The sequence below is a fragment of the Oncorhynchus nerka genome, linkage group LG27 (genome assembly GCF_034236695.1).
Source record: "Oncorhynchus nerka isolate Pitt River linkage group LG27, Oner_Uvic_2.0, whole genome shotgun sequence".
NCBI classification, from domain to species: Eukaryota; Metazoa; Chordata; class Actinopteri; order Salmoniformes; family Salmonidae; genus Oncorhynchus; species Oncorhynchus nerka.
The window spans coordinates 50,228,346-50,252,524 of record NC_088422.1 but is presented as its reverse complement, the minus strand read 5'-3'; the positions used below and the strand labels follow the sequence as shown (position 1 = coordinate 50,252,524).

At 40.8% G+C, this 24,179-nt stretch overlaps 1 protein-coding gene across 1 annotated transcript in view; it reads left to right on the top strand.

Moving 5' to 3' along the window:
• Window positions 1-24,179, top strand: part of apba1a (amyloid beta (A4) precursor protein-binding, family A, member 1a) — a 105,015-nt gene that overhangs the window by 36,001 nt on the left and 44,835 nt on the right. The window contains 1 exon segment of the mRNA XM_029638486.2: window positions 2,315-2,455. The gene's annotated coding sequence lies outside the window, so the exon portion shown is untranslated.

The following is a 24,179-nucleotide window of genomic DNA, read 5'->3' as shown; positions in this document are numbered from 1 at the left end:
TACAACTGAATAATGTTTTTAACAGACTTTGCAAAGCAATATTCGAGTCCAGTAGTACCGTGAAGAGTGCAAAGAGAGTAATGCAATAATGTCCCTGAGAGGCAGTACTAAGCGGTGGGCGGGTGGATATTTCTAGTGCCGTTTTTCTAGTGGAGGTCTACGATGGCAGGGAGCTTCACCACCCATTGCAGGGCCTTCTGGTCATCCATGGAGCATCCGCCAAACCACACTGTGGCGCAGTTAGTCAGAACGCTCTCGACCGTACAGCGGTAAAAGGATCTTGGGAGATAGGCAGGCCTCCTTCAGCCCCCTGCTGTTCCTTTTTGTCCAGGATTGAGATGTTGAGGGTCCAGAAGAGGTCCTCTGAGATGTAGACACCCAGGAATTTGAAGCTGGGAACACGCTCCACCTCAATGCCATCAATGAGAACTGGGGCGTGGCTGCAGCTTTTAGACTTCCTGTAATCCACAATGAGCACCTTGGTTTTCTTTGCATTGAAGACCAGGTTTTTGTCAGCGCACCATGCAGCCAGATGCTTGACCTCCTCCCTGTAGACTGACCCATCATTGTCACTGATCAGGCCTACCACCATGGTGTCATCTGCAAACTTGACGATGGTGTTGGAACCGTGTACAGGAATAGGTGAAGAAGGGAGTACAGGAGGGGGCTCAGCACGCAGCCCTGTGGCACACTGGTGTTCAGGTTCAGGGTTGAGGAGGTGAAGTTGTCTAACCTGACAGACTGGGGTCTGTTGGTTAGGAAGTCCAAAGTCCAGTTACAGAGAGAGGGGCAGACCCCTAGGTCATGGAGTTTTGTGACCAGCCTAGAGGGAATGCCCGTATTGAATGCTGAGCTTAAGTCTATGAACAGCATTCTCACATAGGTGTTGGTTTTGTCCAGGTGGGTCAGGGCAGAGTGTAAAGCTGTGGAGATGGCGTCCTCTGTAGACCTGTTCAGTCGGTAGGCAAACTGGTGGGGATCCAGTGTTGGAGGGAGGCAGGACATAAGGTTTTTTTGGCCGGTAGTCTGTGATGGCTTGGATGCCCTGCCACATGCGTCGAGGGTCAGAGTTATTGTTGAAGTGCTCCTCAATCCGCAGTTTGTGGTCATGTTTAGCCATCTTGATGCCCTTTTTCAGGTTGGCCCTGGATGAGCTGTATGCTTCCGCATTGCCGGATCTGAGCTCATGGGCTCTCCTGAAATGTTTGATCAAATGTTTGATTACATTTGCATTGATGTCATAGTGATTAGAGGGACAATAGTGTTAGCAGTTAACAAGTTTGGTAGGCTACTAATTACCATCAACGGCATCAGAGCTTGGAGAAGCCTAATTACCGTGACTAAACAGTCACATAGAATTCGACTGCCTTCATGACTCGTGACCGCCGGTGTGGCGGTAATACGGTCACTGCAACAGCCCTAATCATGAAAACACTACTCTGTCCTACCCACTTCCTCAGTTCCTCCCAACCTATAGACATACAGCATGTAGTACATAGTTTATATCAGGCAACAGTTAATGACATCACCTCTTTTTGGATGCAAGAGGAGATGCCATATTTTTGTTATTTATTTTCTTCAGGTGTTATTCAGATATTGTCATAGAGTCACATTGTGCTGCCATTAAGTAATACTCTGCTCTGCTGTCTGTCTAACTCATCTAAATGATGGAAACTTTATCAAGGCCAGACTAGATTCAGAACAAAAACATGATTTTGGTATCCGCTCCGTGAAAATCTAGGTTATGGCTCTCTCAGTTGAGTCCCAGACATCTCACATTGCCTTGACAAATTGGGCGAGAGTGTGTGTGCGGTCTGCGTTTGTGTGTGCACGTTTGTGTGTGCAAGTGTGTGTGTGTGTGTGGTTGTGTGTGTTTGTGCGCCTGTGTTTGTGTGTGAGAGCTCTTGTTCAGATTCACTCTGTTTCATCTGTCACATAGCGACAGAAGTCACATCATAAAGCCAGAGATTTAACAAGAACACAAGGCTGATTTTCCACAGCCTCTCTGCTGCTGCTGCTCTGCCAGGATTATTACAGATAGGACTACTAAGAGACAAACTGGAGCTGTTCTCTCTCTCTCTTCTCTCACTCTGCCAATGGAATAAGCTTGTTTCAACCTTTTGTAGTATGTGTGTGTGAAGGAGGGCAACGTTTTTTTTCATCCGTTTTTCTCTGTTTCCCCATCCACTCCTCTTACATTAGATCCTCATCTGCCTCTCCCTAGCCTTATCTATAATGTCTCCACTTCTTTTCTGTGTTGTAGTTTGGAGCTGGTGTGTTCTAACGCAGCCATGTATGTCCTTTTCTGTCTAAGGAGCCAGTGACCTACACTGACACGAGCCACAAGGCCACTGAGATCCACGGAACCATAGGGTCCAACCCCAACTCCGGCCCCCTGACCTCTGCTCTGAGAAGCCACCTCACCACCCTCCACACCTATAGATGGTTCTAGAAGGTGAGTGTCTGTCTGCTTCCACACCCCTGGAGATGCTTCCCTTCCTTCCTTTGTTTTTTTTCTCTCTCTCTGCTACCTAATGACAACGTATTTTATTTAACTGTTATTTTCGTCTGAGCATGGCTAAATATCTCTTGCACATTCAGTTTGTTCTTCCAATCATGCAGCTTGGTTGGATTTTCTGCCAGATTGCAATAATGATAATGTACCGGTAGACTTGTTCCTTTACCCAGGGAATTTCACCAGCCAGCCCGTTTGGAATTATAGGATAGAGATAAATGTTTAGCTAGAGATGCTGTAAGTTTGTGTGTGTGTGTGTGTATGCTTGATAGCCAGCTGGTCATCGTGCTACAGTGGTTAATTTTTTCAGTGATGCCTCATTAACCTGGCTGAAACTGGTACTCTGGTGCTCCCCATTCTCTATCTTATTCCATCTCTCTCTCCCTCCCTCACACTCTCTCTCTCTAACTCCCTTACACTCTCCCTCTCTCTCCCTCCCTCCCTCACACTCTCTCTTTCTCCCTCCCTCCCTCCCTCCCTCCCTCCCTCCCTCACACTCTCTCTCTCCCTCTCTCTCTCTCTCTCTCTCTCTCTCTCTCTCTCTCTCTCTCTCTCTCTCTCTCTCTCTCTCTAACTCCCTTACACTCTCTCTCGCTCCCTCACACCCCCACTGTCTCTCTCTCGCTCCCTCACACTCCCTGTCTCTCTCGCTCCCTCACACTCCCTGTCTCTCTCGCTCCCTCACACTCCCTGTCTCCCTCGCTCCCTCACACTCCCTCTGTCTCTCTTGCTCCCTCACACCCCCCATCTCTCTCTTTCTGCCCCCTGTCTCTCTCTTTCTGCCCCCCTCTCTCTCTCTCAATTCAATTCAATTCATTTACATTTACATTTAAGTCATTTAGCAGACGCTCTTATCCAGAGCGACTTACAAATTGGTGCATTCACCTTATGACATCCAGTGGAACAGTAGTGCATCTATACAATACATTACAATACAATACATTACAATACAATACAATACAATACATTACAATACATTACAATACATTACATTACATTACAATACATTACAATACATTACAATACAATACAATACATTACAATACAATGCATTACAATACATTACAATACAATACAATACATTACAATACAATGCATTACAATACATTACAATACAATACAATACAATACATTACAATACATTACAATACAATACATTACAATACATTTACATTTAAGTCATTTAGCAGACGCTCTTATCCAGAGCGACTTACAAATTGGTGCGTTCACCTTAAGACATCCAGTGGAACAGCCACTTTACAATAGTGCATCTAAATCTTTTAAGGGGGTGAGAAGGATTACTTTATCCTATCCTAGGTATTCCTGAAAGAGGTGGGGTTTCAGGTTCAAGGGCTTTATTGGCATGGGAAACATGTGTTAACATTGCCAAAGCAAGTGAGGTAGACAACATACAAAGTGAATATATAAGGTGAAAAACAACAAAAATGAACAGTAAACATTACACATACAGAAGTTTCAAAACAGTAAAGACATTACAAATGTCATATATATATATATATATATATATATATATATATATATATATATATATATATATATATATACAATGTACAAATAGTTAAAGGACACAAGATAAAATAAATAAGCATAAATATGGGTTGTATTTACAATGGTGTTTGTTCTTCACTGGTTGCCCTTTTCTCGTGGCAACAGGTCACAAATCTTGCTGCTGTGATGGCACACTGTGGAATTTCACCCAGTAGATATGTGAGTTTTTCAAAATTGGATTTGTTTTCGAATTCTTTGTGGATCTGTGTGATCTGGGGGAAATATGTATCTCTAATATGGTCATACATTGGGCAGGAGGTTAGGAAGTGCAGCTCAGTTTCCACCTCATTTTGTGGGCAGTGAGCACATAGCCTGTCTTCTCTTGAGAGCCATGTCTGCCTACGGCGGCCTTTCTCAATAGCAAGGCTATGCTCACTGAGTCTGTACATAGTCAAAGCTTTCCTTAATTTTGGGTCAGTCACAGTGGTCAGGTATTCTGCCGCTGTGTACTCTCTGTGTAGGGCCAAATAGCATTCTAGTTTGCTCTGTTTTTTTGTTAAGTCTTTCCAATGTGTTAAGTAATTATCTTTTTGTTTTCTCATGATTTGGTTGGGTCTAATTGTGCTGTTGTCCTGGGGCTCTGTAGGGTGTGTTTGTGTTTGTGAACAGAGCCCCAGGACCAGCTTGCTTAGGGGACTCTTCTCCAGGTTCATCTCTCTGTAGGTGATGGCTTTGTTATGGAAGGTTTGTGAATCGCTTCCTTTTAGGTGGTTGTAGATTTTAATGGCTCTTTTCTGGATTTTGATAATTAGTGGGTATCGGCCTAATTCTGCTCTGCATGCATTATTTGGTGTTTTACGTTGTACACGGAGGATATTTTTGCAGAATTCTGCATGCAGAGTCTCAATTTGGTGTTTGTTCCATTTTGTGAAGTCTTGGTTGGTGAGCGGACCCCAGACCTCACAACCATAAAGGGCAATGGGCTCGATGACTGATTCAAGTATTTTTAGCCAAATCCTAATTGGTATGTTGAATAGTCCAGTCAAAACTGTTCGCTGCTCTGGCCCCCCAATGGTGGAACAAACTCCCTCACGACGCCAGGACAGCGGAGTCAATCACCACCTTCCGGAGACACCTGAAACCCCACCTCTTTCAGGAATACCTAGGATAGGATAAAGTAATCCTTCTCACCCCCCCCCCCCCTTAAAAGATTTAGATGCACTATTGTAAAGTGGCTGTTCCACTGGATGTCTTAAGGTGAACGCACCAATTTGTAAGTCGCTCTGGATAAGAGCGTCTGCTAAATGACTTAAATGTAAATGTAAAATGTTGAAATGTATGTTTCTTTTGATGGCATAGAATGCCCTTCTTGCCTTGTCTCTCAGATCGTTCACAGCTTTGTGGAAGTTACCTGTGGCACTGATGTTTAGGCCAAGGTATGTATAGTTTTTTGTGTGCTCTAGGGCAACAGTGTCTAGATGGAATTTGAATTTGTGGTCCTGGTGACTGGACCTTTTTTGGAACACCATTATTTTGGTCTTACTGAGATTTACTGTCAGGGCCCAGGTCTGACAGAATCTGTGCATAAGATCTAGGTGCTGCTGTAGGCCCTCCTTGGTTGGTGACAGAAGCACCAGATCATCAGCAAACAGCAGACATTTGACTTCGGATTCTAGCAGGGGGAGGCCGGGTGCTGCAGACTTTTCTAGACTCTTCTCTCTCTCTCTCTCTCTGCCTAGTGTGTTCCCTTTCAACAACAAAAAATGAAAAACATTGTGTGGTTGTCAGACGTGTGAACAAATTCAATTTTTCATAGTATTATTTTCACCACTTCAGCTTAGTTTGGTAACCATCCAGGGACCAACCAGGAACGACCATGCTTAGCTTCAGAAGTAAACCAGCACTGTGATGCAGGGTGCTATGTTGCTGGAATGAATGTACCAAAAATTCCAACTAGACAAAAAGCAGCGAAAGGCCAGGGTAAAAACCAACAATATGTCAGTCAAATTACAGGAAAGAGGAAGGTGTTTTATTTAATCGCGTTGTCCATTTACAGTTAATAGTATTTCCTTGCAATATTTTATTTTGTTACCAGTACTTTTGGGTTTATGTTTTGCTTTCAAGATCATTCTTTGTGTTTGCAATACTAAAAATTTTGTTCTCGACTTCAGAAGTTTTTCTTAATATTAATGGCACAAACGTAACTCACTCACTAGAGGATTTCACCATATAAAATAATAACACTGTACCTCTATTAAAGGTGTTTAAAGCTGCAATCCTTAATTGAACAGTTTCGGTAAAAAGCTGAGACTATGCTATGTATGCAAGGACTGACCATCCATTATATGAAAATGATACATTTAACCATGTTTTTAGGCTATACAGTGTTTGTTTACATTTACTTTGTTTACAAGCATTCAAGAAAATGTGGAATTTTCTTGTGAAAGTGGGATTTTCACATGTGGAGTTTTCTTTTTTTCACGTGAAACGTGAGTATACGATTATATGAATGATTTTATCATGTGAAACCACAAATTTTACATGTGAAACTGCAATACACATGTGAGGTGAAAACATGTTATTCTCCTCCCATGTGTAAAGATGGTGTTAACATGTGAAATTTAAGCTCAACATGTGAACCTGCAAATTTTTGTTTATTTGTTTTGTAATGGTTGGCTGTCACATCTACAGTGGTTACACGTACTAGAGAGGGACTAGGCTCAGAGTTAATGAATTGTTAAATGACTGGCCAAGGGATCAAATAAACACACTGATAGACTCATGGTGCACACACACACACACACACACACACACACACACACACACACACACACACACACACACACACCACTGTATGGCCAATACTTGTCCGCTCTTGTTCAGAGTGTTCATGCATACAGTGGCAAGAAAATGTATGTGAACTCTTTGGAATTACCTGGATTTCTGCATAAATTTGTCCTAAAATTTTATCTGATCTTCATCTTGGTCACAACAATAGACAAACACAGTCTGCTTACACTAATAACACACAAACAATTATACGTTTTCATGTCATTATTGAACACACTACGTAAGCATTCACAGTGCAGTGTCGGAAAAGCTTTGAACCCTTTGACTTAATAACTGGTTGACCTTCCTTTTTGCGACAATAACATCAACCAAATTTTTGGGGTTGAATTCTGGACCATTCCTCTTTACAAAACTGTTTCAGTTCAGCAATATTATTGGGTTGTCTGGTGTGAACCACTCTCTTGAGGTCATGCCACAGCATCTCAATCGGGTTGAGGTCAGGACTGGGCCACTCAAGAAGGTGTATTTTCATCTGTTGAAGCCATTCTGTTTTTGATTTACTTCCGTGTTTTGGGTCGTTGTCCTGTTGCATCACCCAACTTCTGTTGAGCTTCAATTGGCGGATAGATTGCCTTACATTCTCCTGCAAAATGTACTGATAAACTTGGGAATTAATTTTCCCGTCTATTGCAGCAATGTTTTTTTTTGGACAGCAGTGGCTTCTTCCGTGGTGTCCTCTCATGAACACCATTCTTGTTTAGTGTTTTACGAATCGTAGACTCGTCAACAGAGATGTTAGTATGTTCCAGAGATACATGAACTTTCTTGTGCTTTAATATCAAACTTGTATGTCATCTGTAAATACGAATGTAATTGTTAAATTAAGAGCCTAGTTGGTTTAGCCACAGAGAAAGAGAGCAACCTTCCCGCTAGCCATGATTGGCAGAGATAATGAGTGGGCTGGACATGCTGAGAGATTAGTTTGGATTGGTCTGCGGTGTTGCATCTTGTGTCTATAAAATGAGCTGCTCGTAATGCATAGATAATCCTTTCTACTGCATTTTTTTTAAAGATATAACATTAGCCATGGAGAACTGCAAATATGTTGCTACTGCTCTCAATAACATTGCTGCCCTGAATTTATCAGGCGCTATCGACAAAGGTCAGTGGGGAAAAGTTGTGATGGACTACTTTCTGGATGACGATCGTGCCATGCTGACTCTCTCTCACTCTGAAAATAACACATTTTGAAATCAGTGGAACACAACGGGCCAAACAAGCTGTGCAAACTAAACGGAAACAACACAGGATGTCTTATATGGGTTGCAGTCTGCCGTGAAGCTTGCATCCATGTATACAGGTAAGAATCGAGCTACAGATTAAGATATTATACATTTCTAATTTTGTCAAAGTTGTTTTCATTGCAAGCTAAATGTTGCTGTTAGCTAGCCAGCTGGAGTTCCATGGCTGGCTTGCTAACTAACATTAAACCTAACGTTATTTGGTTAACTTTTGCTTGACAATCGGTTTGTATTGCTAGTAACATTACTCTATAGATTGAGCTAGATAGCTAACGTTAGCGTGACATGTCTTAACAAAAGACCCAAAGTTAAAGCTTGTTAGCTAGCTAATGTTAGCTGAGGGTAGGTGGCTGTCTTGCTAGCTAACATTTGTATTTGTATTTATTATGGATCCCCATTAGCTACTCTTCCTGGGGCTCAGCAAAATTAAGGCAGTTTATACAATTTTAAAAACATTACAATTACATTCACAGATGTCACAATACACTGTGTGCCCTCAGGCCCATACTCCACCACTACCACGTATTTACAGTACTAAATCCATGTGTATGTATAGTCCGTATGTTATCATTTGTGTGTGTGTGTGTATGCATGTGTCTGTGCCAATGTTTGTGCTGCTTCACAGTCTCCGTTGTTCCATAAGGTGTTTTTTTAATCAGTTTTTTAAATCTAATTTTACTGCTTGCTTCAGTTACTTGATGTGGAATAGAGCTCCATGTAGTCATGGCTATATGTAGTACTGTGTGCCCCCCGTAGTCTGTTCTGGACTTGGGGACTGTGACGAGACCTCTTGTGGCATGTCTTGTGGCATGGGTGTCCGAGCTGTGGGCCGGTAGTTTAGACAGACAGCTCGGTGCATTCAACATGTCAATACCTCTCATAAATAAAAGTTGCGATGAAGTCAATCTCTCCACTTTCAGCCAGGAGAGATTGATATGCATATTATTAATATTAGCTCTCTGTGTACATCCAAGGGCCAGCCGTGCTGCCCTGTTCTGAGCCAATTGCAATTTTCCTAAGTTATTTTTGTGGCACCTGACCACATGACTGAACAGTAGTCAAGGTGCGACAAAACTAGGGCCTGTAGAACCTGCCTTGTTGATAGTGTTGTACAGAAGGCAGAGCATCGCTTTTTTATAGACAGACTTCTCCCCATCTTAGCTACTAATGCATCAATATGTTTTGACCATGACAGTTGATGATCTAGGGTTACTCCAAGCATTTTAGTCATCTCAACTTTCTCAATTTCCACATTATGTATTCCAAGATGTATTTGAGGTTTAGGGTTTAGACGAATGACGAACTCGGACGACGCTGGGCCAATTGTGCGCCGCCCTATGGGACTCCCAATCATGGCCGGTTGTGATACAGTCAGGATTTGAACCACGTTGTCTGTAGTGACGCCTCTAGCACTGAGATACAGTGTCTTAGACCAGTGTTGAGTCATCGGCACTCTGTCTTTATTCAAAATCAGTGGCATGTCATTAGTAAAAATGTAGAAAAGCAAGGGGCCTAAAAAGCTACCCTGGGGAATTCCTGATTCTAACTGGATTATATTTGAGAGGCTTCCATTAATGAACACCCTCTGTGTTCTGTTAGACAAGTAACTTTTTATCCACATAATAGCAGGAGGTGAAAAGCCATAACACATATGTTTTTCCAGTATCAGGCTATGACCGTTAATATCAAAAGCTGCACTGGCTACTTGTTGTCTTGCTTATAATTCCACCATATTTTCTTTCTTTACGTTGGACAGTAGACTAACATTCTGTCTCGTGATAATTTGTCTGTCCCCAAATAATGGACTTTTTATTTTTTTATTTTTTGTATCTTTGTATCAGTCATTTGTGTAAGTGCTGTGCTTGTTGAGTGTCCTTGTTGAGTGTCCTTCCCTATAAAGCATGCTGAAATTCTGTTGTCAATTTGTTTACTGTGAAATAGTATTGTATTTTGTCAAACACAATTTTTTACTAAGGGTTGGTAACAGGCTGATTGGTCGGATATTTGAGCCAGTAAAGAGGGCTTTACTATTCTTTGGTAGCGGAATTACTTTAGCTTCCCTCCATGCCTGAGGGCACACGCTCGCTAGTAGGCTTAAATTGAAGAGGAGTGGCAATATCGTCTGCTATTATCCTCAGTAATTTTCCATCCAGATTGTCAGACCCCGGTGGCTTGTCATTGTTCATAGACAACAATTATTTTTTTCACCTCTTCCACACTGACTTTACAGAATTCTAAAGTACAATTCTTGTCTTTCATAATTTGGTCCTATATACATGAATGTGTAGTGTCAGCGTTTGTTACTGGCATGTCATCCCTAAGTTTGCATATGTGTGTGGCATGAAGTGTGTGTAACGTGAGTGATGTTTTCTCAGAATGTCATTTTGCATTGGTAGTTATAGCCTAGTGTTAGCTAGCTAACTAGCTAACATAGAACCCTATTGGTTAACTTTAGCCAGCTATGACAATCAGTTTGTATTGCTAGTTAAAGCTTGCTGTTAGCTAGCCAGCTGATGTTAGCTGTGTGAACTGTGTGTAGTGATGTTATCTCAGAATGCCATTTCGCATCTATTGTATAATAATGCTAAAATATTTGTATCTGGAATTTGTCTTTCAGCATAAATCAGTAGAACACGCCTGACTCTAATCCACCAGTCATACAGTCATCAAAAAGAGAGCTGGCCCAAGCAAGCAAAGGCAGCAGCACAGTCATCAACTATTTGCACCATTTCTTGACCAACTATGGAGTTGGGAAAACACATGTGGACCAGAATTGTGATAATTGCAGTGGCGAAGACAATAACAAGTTTATGCTCTGGTATTATGCCTGGTGGACCATGCACACGCTCCACCACAATCTGGACCTGATCACAGGCAACACCAAGTTTGACCCTGACTGGTGCTTCGGCCTCTTCAAGCAGAGCTTCAGAAAGACGTGACTGAAAACTTTGTCTGAGATTGCTGGTGTTGTGAAGGACAGCACTGTGACAGGGGTCAACATCCCACAGCTGGTTGGACTGGACGATGGTACGGTGCTGGTGGAAAGCTATGGCTGGTACTTCAGGCTGCTGCCACAGATCAAGCAGTATCAGAACTTCAGGTAAAAAAAATATTGTATGAGGTTATTCTCATCTAAACTTAGGAGGTGAATGAATGTTGTAATGTCTTCAGATATTTTGTTGTTATTCCCTGTTTTACAGCTTCGATGCTCTGAAGCCTGGCGTTGTCGCCAAGGAGCGTTCGGATTGATGGTACCTGTTTTCAACTGCTGTGCAACGCTGACATTCTTCCTCACATAGATGGTCTGCCTGTTAAAGCAGCACCTGGACTTGATACAGCTAGACAAACTATCTTTTTGAGAAAATCAGGCAGTTTTGCGACGAAGAGGTTATGGACATCACATTCCCTGCACCAAAGTCAAGGGCAGGACAGAAACAGGCTCTCCGACGATGCAGTTGAAGTCGGAAGTTTACAAACACCTTAGCCAAATACATTTCAATTCAGTTTTTCACAATATGTGACATTTAATCCTAGTAAAATTTCCACATCTTAGGTCAAGTTGTAGGCCTCCTTGCTCTTACACACTTTTTCAGTTCTGCACACAAATTTTCTATAGGATGAGGCCAGGGCTTTGTGATGGCCACTCCAAAACCTTGACTTTGTTGTCCTTAAGCCATTTTCCACAACTTTAGAAGTATGCTTGGGGTCATTGTCCATTTTGAAGAACCATTTGTGACCAAGCTTTAACTGGTTTCAGCTTTAACTGATGTCTTGAGATTTTGCTTCAAGATATCCACATAATTTTCCCACCTCATGATGCCATCTATTTTGTGAAGTGCACCAGTCCCTCCTGCAGCAAAGCACCCCCGTGCTTCACGGTTGGGGTATGTTCTTTGGCTTGCAAGCCTCCCCCTATTCCTCCAAACATATCGATGGTCATTATGGCCAAACAGTTCTATTTTTTGTTTCATCAGACCAGAGGACATTTCTCCAAAAAGTACAGTGCAGTTGCAAACCGTAGTCTATCTTTTTTTATGGCGGTTTCGGAGCAGTGGCTTCTTCCTTGCTGAACGGCCTTTCAGGTTATGTCCATGTAGGACTCATTTTACTGTGGATATAGATACTTTGTACCTGTTTCCTCCAGCATTTCACAAGGTCCTTTGCTGTTGGTCTGGGATTGATTTGCACTTTTCACACCAAAGTACGTTCATCTTTCGGCAACAGAACGCGTCTCCTTCCTGTGCGTTATGACGGCTGTGTGGTCCCATGGTGTTTATACTTGCATACTATTGTTTGTACAGATGAACGTGGTACCTTCATGCTTTTGGAAATTGCTCCCAAGGATGAACCAGACTTGTGGAGGTTACAATTTTTTTTCTGAGGTCTTGGCTGATTTATTTTGATTTTCCCATGTTGTCAATCAAAGACGCACTGAATTTGAAGGTAGGCCTTGAAATACATCCACAGGTTTATTTTGTATTTGTTTTTTATTTCACCTTTATTTAATCAGGTAGGCTAGTTGAGATAAACAAACGTACAGTCAATAACACAATAGAAAAAAAAGAAAGTCTATACAGTGTGTGCAAAGGCCGTGAGGAGGTAAAGAAATAAATAGGCCAAAGTAGCGGAGTAATTACAATTTAGCAAATTAACACTAGAGTGATAGATGAGCAGATGATGATGTGCATGTAGAAATACTGGTGTGCAAAAGAGCAGAAAGTAAATAAAAACAATATGGGGATGAGGTAGGTAGATTGGGTGGGCTATTTACATATGGACTATGTACAGCTGCAGCGATCGGTTAGCTGCTCAGATGGCGGATGTTTAAAGTTAGTGAGGGAAATTTAAGTCTCCAGCTTCAACGATTTTTGTAATTCATTCCAGTCATTGGCAGCAGAGAACTGGAAGGAAAGGCGGCCAAAGTAGGTGTTGGCTTTGGGGATGGCCAGTGAGATATACCTGCTGGAGTGCGTGCTACAGGTGGGTGTTGTTATCGTGACCGTTGATCTGAGATAAGGCAGAGCTTTACCTAGCATAGACTTATAGATGACCTGGAGCCAGTGGGTCTGGCGATGAATATGTAGCAAGGGCCAGCCGACTAGAGCATGCAGGTCGCAGTGGTGGGTGGTATAAAGGAGCTTTGGTGACAAAACGGATGGCACTGTGATAAACTAGAGTATTAGAAGCTATTTTGTAAATGACATCGCCGAAGTCGAGGTTCAGTAGGATAGTCAGTTTTACGAGGGTATATTTGGCGGCGTGAGTGAAGTAGGCTTTGTTGCGAAAAAGGAAGCCGATTCTAAGATTTAATTTTGGATTGGAGATGTTTAATGTGAGTCTGGAAGGAGAGTTTACAGTCTAGCCAGACACCTAGGTAGTCCACATATTGTAAGTCAGAACCTTCCATAGTAGTGATGCTAGTCGGGCGGGTGGGTGCGGGCAGCGAACGGTTGAAAAGCATGCATTTGGTTTTACTAGCGTTTAAGAGCAGTTGGAGGCCACGGAATGAGTGTTGTATGGCATTGAAGTTCGCTTGGAGGTACACCTCCAATTGACTCAAATTATGTCAATTAGCCTATCAGAAGCTTCTAAAGCCATGACATAATTTTCTGATATTTTCCAAGCTGTTTAAAGGCACAGTCAACTTAGTCTATGTGAACCTCTGACCCACTGGAATTGTGATACAGTGAATCATAAGTGAAAATATCTGTCTGTAAACAATTGTTGGAAAAATTACTTGTGTCATGCAAGTCCTAACCGACTTGCCAAAACTATAGTTTGTTAACAAGAAATGTGTGCAGTGGTTGAAAAACGAGTTTTAATGACTCCAACCTAAGTGTATGTAAACTTCCGAATTCAACTGTAGATTCCCTTGCTCATGTGTGATTTGGACGGACCAGTCATCAGCACTATCTGCAGTGCCTCTATTCACTATACGTTGCTGCTACAATTTTCTTTGTCCTGCTGCTCAGCCACTTTACCTCTGATTGTATGCATATGACTATCACTGATATCGTTATTAATATTGTTCCTGTACATACTGTACATTTTATTTATATTGACACGATCTATTTCTGATATTGCTACTTTGCAAGTAACCATTTGGCTGTACCGTTTACACCTTAGAAAAATATTGATATATAAAATTAATATTGATATTAAGTGGTCATAACATGATTTTGTGACATACCACAACATTATCATGCGACTGTATCAAGTGTCCACCACAAATATATGGCGCTTGTACTGTACATGTGCACCTCACTCACGTTTCAACTCAGGTTGCATGGCCTTAACTTATGTATGGAATACTATGTGATAAGTGCATGTGTAACAGTATATAAAGTGTGCTAATGTACTGGTGTGAAGGCATTTGGGCAGTGGTGTAAAGTACTGAAGTAAAAATACTTTAAAGTATTACTTAAGTAGTTTTTTGTGGTATCTGTACATTTCTTTACAATTTATATTTTTGGCTCCATACATTTTCCTTGACACCCAAAAGTACTCATTACATTTTGACAGGAAATTTGTCCAATTCTCACACACTTATCAAAGAGAACATCCCTGGTCATCCCTACTGCCTCTGATCTGGCAGACTCACTAAACACAAATGCTTTGTTTGTAAATTATGTCAGTGTTGGAGTTTGCCCCTGGATATCCGTCAATAAAACAAGAAAATTGTGCCATCTGGTTTGCTTACAATAAGGAATTTGAAATGGTTTATATTTGTACTTTTACTTTTGATACTTAAGTACATTGTCCCCCTGGCTATGCGCCAATATATACACTACCGTTCAAAAGTTTGGGGTCACTTAGAAATGTCCTTGTTTTTGAAAGAAAATCTCATTTTTTGTCTATTAAAATTGATCAGGAAATTCTAGCGGCCATGACTGAATTAAACCTGAGTTGGTTTTGGGGTGTGGGTTGATGTGTGAGTTCGCAGGTGGGAAGAGTTAGACAAAATATTTAGCCAATTAGCTTCAGCAGGCTGGTGTCTGACCGTGACAAAATTGGTTTGACTTTGGATAACCTATCTCCGGGGCTAATTGGGGGCTGTCAATAAATTGCACAATGTAAATGAGAACATATTAATTTCTACAATTTATAAGTGATTTGAGGTTTTTAAGTCATTGTAAGTAATTTGGAGCTATTGGAATTTTTATATATTGACCAATTTACAGATGTTTCCCAACTAGCCCCATAGGGATATCCAAAGTCAAATCAAATTTACCACAGACATTACAATCGGTTTGCTTGCTCCATGATTACTTGTGTCCTGCCAGCTGTGGGCAGGATTGAAACAAACCCAACCTTCATTTACATTGTAATGCAGTCAGGACCAAAAGTTTCACGAGACTGACTTCATGACCAAAATGATCCTCTTTACACTTTGTAGTCAATTCTGACAGTATAATAAATGTTTCTGACTGATATCAATGCCACATAGTCTGTTTTCTAAATGAGAAGTAGGTTTTTAGGGGCTGTTGCTATTTAAATGGTATATTCGTCAGAGTGCCTTAATTTGAAAATATACTGCACATCCTAAAACATACTCACATATTTTTATTTATTTATTATTATTATTTTTTTTTTCACCTTTATTTAACCAGGTAGGCAAGTTGAGAACAAGTTCTCATTTACAATTGCGACCTGGCCAAGATAAAGCAAAGCAGTTCGACAGATACAACGACACAGAGTTACACATGGAGTAAAACAAACATACAGTCAATAATACAGTATAAACAAGTCTATATACGATGCGAGCAAATGAGGTGAGAAGGGAGGTAAAGGCAAAAAAGGCCATGGTGGCATAGTAAATACAATATAGCAAGTAAAACACTGGAATGGTAGTATGCCGACCAGCATACTTCATTTAGCTTGTTCAAGTATACATCCCCATCTCCAAAGACCGCCTCTCATCCGGTTACCAAAAACGTGCTTCTCCAATGAGTGGCCAAGCCCTCGTTACACCTACAACTTATTTATCAACAACCAGCCCTTTTGTATCATTGCCAGCTATTGCTCATATTTCCGGCTGTGAAAATAGCTGAAATATTTCTGACAAACCCCCTTTGCTTAGATTTACCATTGCGTTAGGTTTGTTCAACTTGAGCCCAGGATCAGTTTGGCCTTTTTAGACAACACAATAAATAACATTACATGGACCCTAGCACTCCATCTCTGAGATGCTTGATATATACAACCCCTGATCTCTGATTTGATGTGCAGATAGGAAAGAGGGCCATTATGCACCAGTCCATCTCAAGAGGAGGAGACATACTGTATGTCTGTTCTGTGGGAAGAAATAAAGAATGGATGTTTTGAAATATTGATTCTCAATCTCTCTTGCCTCCTCAGGCCACGGCAGTCAATTTGTTTTTGCAATGCATGCTGGGAATCACCCTGGGAGGAGAAGGCGGAGGTTCTGAGTCACTGGAGCCTGGCGTTATAGAAAATAAATAACCATGAAAAATGTATCAAAATAATGTCATTTTTCATGTTTTATTCACTGAATTTCATATCAGAGATGTGTGCAGTAGACTCGTTTAGAGTTGTAGTTTATTTAATCGGTATACACAGCTTGGATTTGAGACCCCTGCAGCTGTACACATCTTTTCATCTTTAACTAATGAAATGGTGCACATTTGAACTTTTATAAGAGTTGATGTGTGTGTGTGTGTGCGTGTGCGTGTGTGTGTGTGTGTGTGCCTGCAACTTTCCTGTCTGAGTGTGTTTGTGGGGGTTGGATGTCTTGAAGGCCTCTCTTTCTTCAAAATAAATGCCTGTTACTTTTTATAGCCCAGCTGATTTTGTAACAATGCCAAAATCACATTTCTAACTGATATTGAAATAACCATATGATCCCATTGAGCTCTTTGACTTTCCTTCAGGGTATATTGACTGTGATGTTTAGTTACAGCCAAATACATAGGCTTATCTTAAAGGCTTGTTCAATTTAAACACACACACACACACACATAGCCTGGAGAAAGGTTGAGTTTTCTTTTTTTTGATTGCTTTGGTACTATTTTCACAAGTATGTGGGGGAATTTTCTAAACTCTTCGTACAAAACTCCAAACTGGTAACACTTGTAACGCAGCCATTCAAAACCTTTCATTGTGCATTCATTTTGTTTGTAGACATATTTCACCACAAAACCATTGATCCAAAACACAACATAGTGATGTCTTCTCAATTCAGATATGTTAACCACCAGTTCATCCAAAAGCAAAAAATATAAGAAATGTTTCAAAATTGCCCTTTGAATGTAATATGCTACAGTACATTAGTTTTCACATAGGCAATACACTTGCCCAACCCATTAAAATGTACTGAACAACTTTCACAATGTAGTCAAATGAAAGAAATGAAAGAAACATAATGTTTAGCAGGGACTAGTTTGCATCAATGCCTGTCTTGAAAATGTGGATATAGGTTCTCATAAAAATCGCTGTAGATATTATCATTGTTCATGCACCTGGAGAAAAACCCTTTGGCATGGTGAATCCAAGCCTGACTTTCAGTAGATCTGGATTGATGTCGTTGCATGCCTCATCCATGGCCTGAAGGAGGGGGGTACGCTCATGGGGATGGCAATCATACATCTTTCATCTGTATTGTAATTATGTATTGCATTTTACAGTGTTGTATTGTACTTGTGGCTCAGTTCATAACACCATGGCACTAGCAACACAATAGTTTTTGGTTCGATTCCCACTGGGGAATTGTATTGTATTGAGATTGTATTGCTGCACTATAGGAGCTAGAAACCCAAGCATTTCACTGCACCTGCTGTAACATCCGCTCAGCTGTGTACGCGACCAATAAACTTTGATTTGATTTGCTACATACAGTACATCTCTGATCTTTTTTAATGCTTACTGTGAAGTAAAATCAGAATAGTCATGATAATAGTACATTTGAGTATATTTCCTACTTGTATGTTTCTACTTTACAGATATACACTTTCATTATGTACTTCTCAAAACCTGTATTAGACAAACCAGTTTACATGTTAAATGTATAGCTACAGTAGCTTTACCCAACTTTTATGTGATCATCAATTAAGAGCAGTTGGATTAAGCGATAGTAAAAATGTATTTTAACTGAAGAGAAGAGAATAATATCAAAAGTAATGTGAGCATCGCATCGTGAAAGGCAATTACTTTATATAAGCATGTATTGCAATGTGAAAGATGTATTTCTAGATGAAAGCCTGACTAAGTTATTAAGTGAAAAAATAAAGTTGTGTGTTGTACTTTGTCAATTGAAAATGTGCTTAGAGTTTTGAAACGGCCTTTTTGACTAGCTGTTTTGAGTGTTTCAATTTTGTGATAATTGCACTTTTTTTTATTTTTTATGATTAAACAAAACTGTAGTTTACTTGAGAATAGTCAAATATGGATGTGTGTTTGCCCATGGGCACCTCTGTAACTCCCTCAGACAGAACCAACCCAGCACTGTGACAAGTACAGAGTATAGATCCTTATACTGTGTCTCTGGAGGCTAGCACCATTTTATACTGCGTGAGAAAAGCTGAATGAAAAAGATGTAAGGCAGATTAACGCAGCCTTCACTTGCGGTTCTCACCAAAGTTGAAATAATTAGTAGAGAGCAGAGGGAATAATCATCTCTAACTCGCAGAGTAAAATAAACCCTCCGTCGTGCTGCGTGGCTTCAGAAAAGGAGGAAACCAATTTTCTCCTGCTTCTGTTTGACTTTTGCGCATTCGTCATTCTTCTCTGACTGAGATTCAGATTTTTTAATTTGAGCTTTCCTGGCTAATCCGTTAGCAAGAGGATTTAACCAACAAAGATATCCATGGAATTAACAGGCTTTTTTGGCTTTTAATATATTTTTGAGTTAAAATAACACTTATCCCTAGCTTTGTTGCCTGTACCTGGAATCATGTCACTACATTTAAAATATGCTAATTTATTCTAGGCTTGTATGCTTTCTCTCTGCCTCACAGAATAGTGCTAGGCCTATGTAATTGATATAGAGTCTACAATCACAGATAATATGACCTCCAGACCAGAAATCAATGTTTATCTTCTCTGTGTATTGACTAGTGGCTATAAAGATGGCATAACCAGTATGTTAATGGTATTAAACACGGTCAATGCAGCGATCGTTGTGTCTTGGCAGAATGTCCTTGACCTAATGTTTAATTGTCGTAGTATTCTTTGTGTTCCTAGGGAATGTAATTAGTTCAGTAATAGGTGTGTGTGTGTGTGTGTGTGTGTGTGCGTGTTCAGTAATTGATGCAGACTCTGTATGTTCTTGTGTGCATGTAATTGTGTATGAGTGTGGGTGGAAAATTTACTTGATTGATATACAGTACAGTTTGCGTGTGTATCTGTGTGTTTGTATGTCTATGTGTGTAGGAAAGAACTACATATCTATGAGTGCATCATGGCTGAGTGATTGATTTTGGTGTGTGTGTGCGTGTGTGTGTGTGTGAGTGATTGATGTTGTGTGATTGAATGAGCGTGTGTGTGAGTGATTGATATTGCTGCATGTGTGTGTACTGTGTGTTCCAGATCCATACGAGGGGTCGATAAGTGGTGGATGCAGCCTCATCAGCATAGGCAGGTAGGAACCAGGGGACATTAGACAGCACATAGGTCAACCACACAAGATTGTCCATTAGGCCGGATTACCATCCATAACTGTGTGTTTGTGTGTGTGTGTGTTGACCATGATCCAAGCCATTGCCTCAATCACAAATACAACCACCATTAAGAGACGGAGAGAGATATAAGGGGAGAGGTGGTGTGAGATGTGTGTGTGTGTTATCCTTACATAATACCCTGGGATTTTGTCTGTCCTCCCCTCATTCCCCACGACCCTCTACACACACACACAAATTATTGAGCACTTATCTGATTAGAGGAAGGATTCAATCAAGTTGTCACCTTGTCAAAGTGGGCGCATCTGGACAGGCTGTTTACTGAGAGCTGAAAGATTCGGAAGGAAGGAGAGGCTTGTTCATCAACCACACTGTTCTATGTGTGTGTCCTTGCCTTTCTCTGCGACTGTGTTTCTCTGAGATGGTTTGTTATATGTGTGTGTGTGTGTGTGTGTGCATACAAGAGTGCAAGTGTGTGTGTGTGTGTGCAGGAGGCTGTAAGATAATGTCTCTGATGTTAATGGGAAGTGTGTGTTGTGGCATGTCCAGGCGGTTCAGAGTTCTGTGTCACTGTCATGTGTCAGCTCTGATTGGCCCAACTGATGACATGAATATAGCCTGAGCTCAGCGCCTCTAGTGTTGTGTGTGTGACATGTACTGTATATAGGTCTGCCTCTAGGACCACATAAATGCCTGGTCCTGCCCATATGTCTGTAGCCCTACAGTAAGTGTCTATAAATGATCAGGTCTGGTTTATAGGCCAGAAAACTGACCAGACCAGACCACATAATGAAACCATGGGGTCTATTGACTGATTGGCCTTGCCAGACCTATAGTTCATCCTGTATGGCTTAATGGTATGATGTTGTACCCTTCTTAGGCGAATGAGACAATGGCCATGTACAAATACCCATACTAAATAGTAGACCATTTGAGTATGCAAAAAAAAACAAGTTTAATAGTATGCAACATTTCGAAAATCAAGTATGTTTTAAATGCCCGGATGTCAAACTCCAGGGTTCCCCAACTGGCAGCCCGTTGGTTTTATTTGCGCTCCAGGTTTTCTGTTGGACTGTTGAAGTCGGAAGTTAACATACACCTTAGCATAATACATTTAAACTCAGTTTTTCACAATTCCTGAAATTAAATCCTAAAAAAAATTCCCTATCTTGGGTCAGTTAGGATCACCACTTTATTTTAAGAATGTGAAATGTCAGAATAATAGTAGAGAGGATGATTTATTTCAGCTTCTATTTCTTTCATCACATTCCCAGTGGGTCAGAAGTTTGCATACACTCAATTAGTATTTGGTAGCATTGCCATTAAATTGTTTAACTTGGGTAAAATGTTTTGGGTAGCCTTCCACAAGCGTCCCACAATAAGTTGGGTGAATTTTTGCCCATTCCTCCTGACAGAGCTGGTGTGACTGAGTCAGGTCTGTAGGCTTCCTTGCTCGTACACGCCTTTTCAGTTCTACCCACACATTTTCTATGGGATTGAGGTCAGGGCTTTGTGATGGCCACTCCAATACCTTGACTTTGTTGTCCTTAAGCCATTTTGCCACACCTTTGGAAGTATGCTTGGGGTCATTGTCCATTTGGAAGACCCATTTGCGACCAAGCTTTAACTGATGTTTTGAGATGTTGCTTCAATATATCCACATAAATGATCCATTCCTCATGATGCCATCTATTTTGTGAAGTGCACCAGTCCCTCCTACAGCAAAGCAGCCCCACAACATGATGCGGCCACTCCCGTGCTTAACGATTGGGATGGTGTTCTTCGGCTTGCAAGCCTCCCCCTTTTTCCTCCAAACATAACAATGGTTATTATGGCCAAACAGTTCTATTTTTGTTTCATCAGACCAGACAACATTTCTCCAAAAAGTACAATCTTTGTCCCCATAGTCTGGCTTATTTTTATGGCAGTTTTGGAGCAGTGGCTTCTTCCTTGCTGAGCTGTGTTTCAGGTTATGTTGATATAGGACTGTGGATATAGATACGTTTGTGCCTGTTTCCTCCAGCATCTTCACGAGGTCCTTTGCTGTTGTTCTGAGATTGATTTGCACTTTTCACACCAAAGTACGTTCCTTTCTAGGCGACAGAATGCTTCTCCTTCCTGAGCGGTATGACGGCTGCGTGGGCCCATGGTGTTTATACTTGCGTACTATTGTTTGTATAGATGAATGTGGTACCTTCAGGCATTTGGAAATTGCTCCCAAGGATGAACCAGACTTGTGGAGGTCTTGGCTGATTTCTTTTGATTTTCCCATGATGTCAATCAAAGAGGCACTGAGTTTGAAGGTAGTCCTTGAAATACATCCACAGGTACACCTCCAATTGACTCAAATTATGTCAATTAGCCTATCAGCAGCTTCTTAAGCCATGGCATTATTTTCTGGAATTTTCCAAGCTGTTTAAAGGCACAGTCAACTTAGTGTGTGTAAACTTCTGACCCACTGGAATTGTGATACAGTGAATTATAAGTTAAATAAGCTGTCTGTAAAATATTGCTGGAAAAAATACTAGTGTCATGCACAAAGTAGATTTGCCAAAACTATAGTTTGTTAATAATACATTTGTGGAGTGGTTGAAAACAAGTTTTAATGACTCCAACCTAAGTGTATGTAAACTTTCGACTTAAAATGTAACTGACTGTAAAAACACTAGGAAATCAGCTCCAAGGGATTTTTAATTGATGAAATCTGTCCTCAAGTGTTCCCACACATAATCGAGAGATGTGATCGTAAAGAAATATAAGCAAGGTTTGAAATTATTAGTCAAACATATCTGTTTGGGATTCTTGCGGTCAATTTGCAGTCTACAAATGATTTGTAATTGGCTTCTGTCCCCCTAACCATCCGCTCAAGAAGAAAATCTACCCATGACTGACTAGTTGATGATTCCTGTCATACTAATTTAGGCTTTGACAACAGCTGATCAATCAGATATGGAGATGCTCTAGCGAAATCAAGGAATTGCTGGAAACAACGCAATTGTGCATGACGCATTCTTCGTAGGCAAATGTTCAGGGTATGATTTAAATGCCAGGATGTAATACTCATTTCAGAACTTCATCTAGTAGAATTTGATGCACACTTTTCCACAATGCATTGGAAGAGGTGGGCTGCGAGTGATAGTGCCTAGATCTATTCAAGTAGCCAAACAAAAAAACTAGGCTACTTAATTGAGAAGGTGCCGAATCGCTTCTGCAGTGATGTTAAAATGTAGGCTAAGTAGATTTTGTTCTCCTTAAAATAATCATGAGTATTGCATCATAGGCTACATGTGGCTGCGTTATTGATGTCATGTTAATCAGGCATTTTGATTTGAACATATGGAATGTTTTAGTTTTGTAGGCTAGGCTACCTATTTAATTATTACATTTATGGATCAAGCCTTACATGCTGACCACACCTCTCTCTTCGCAAAATAAATGTACACATACATGTTATTCAATTATTGCACCCACACTGCTCGCACGCATCAACGAGCGTCTGCCTAGCCAGGCGCTAAAATAGAACTTGGTTCTGTTTGTGACACTTTGACGCACTGCAAGTCCTGCCTCTTCCATCTCCTCATTGGTTTTTAGGAGCATATACCCACGTGGGTGATTGAAAGATGAACTGAGGTCCACACTCCAGTCCAGTTGGTTGTGGTAATGCACCTTAAAGTTGGTTGCCAACCGCCATATAAATTCTGAAGAAGAAGCCTGAGAACTAGAAACAAACTCGATTCATCCTTTTATCTGTGGATTAATTGTCGGAGTAGAGGACCTTGTGCATTTCAGGTAAAATAACAACCCAATGTTTATATCCCAGGACAAATTAGCTAACAACAGCAAGCTAGCTAGCTAAATTGCCATACATCAAATCAAACTTTATTTGTCACATGTGCCGAATACAACAAGTGTATACCTTACAGCGAAATGTTTACTTACAAGCCCTTAACCAACAGTGCAGTTCAAGAAAGACTTAAGAAAATATTTACTAAATAAATTAAAGTAAAAAACAATCAAAGTAATGCAATAAAATAACAATAACGAGGCTATAGGGGGTACTGATACCGAGTCAATGTGCGAGGGTACAAGTTAGTCGGGGTAATTTGTACATGGAGATAGGAATGAAGTGACTATGCATACATAATAAACAGCAAGTAGCAGCAGTGTACAAAGCAAATTGAAGGGGGGAGGGTGTGAATGTAAATAGTCTGGTGGCAATTTGATGAATTGTTCAGCAGTCTTATAGCTTGGGGTTAGAAGCTGTTAAGGAGCATTTTGGTCCTAGACTTGGCACTCCGGTACCGCTTGCCGTGCGGTAGCGGAGAAAACAAGAGTGACTGGGGTCTCTGACAATTTTGGGTCTTTCCTCTGACACCTAGTATATAGGTCCTGGATGGCACGAAGCTTGGCTCCAGTGATGTACTGGGCCGT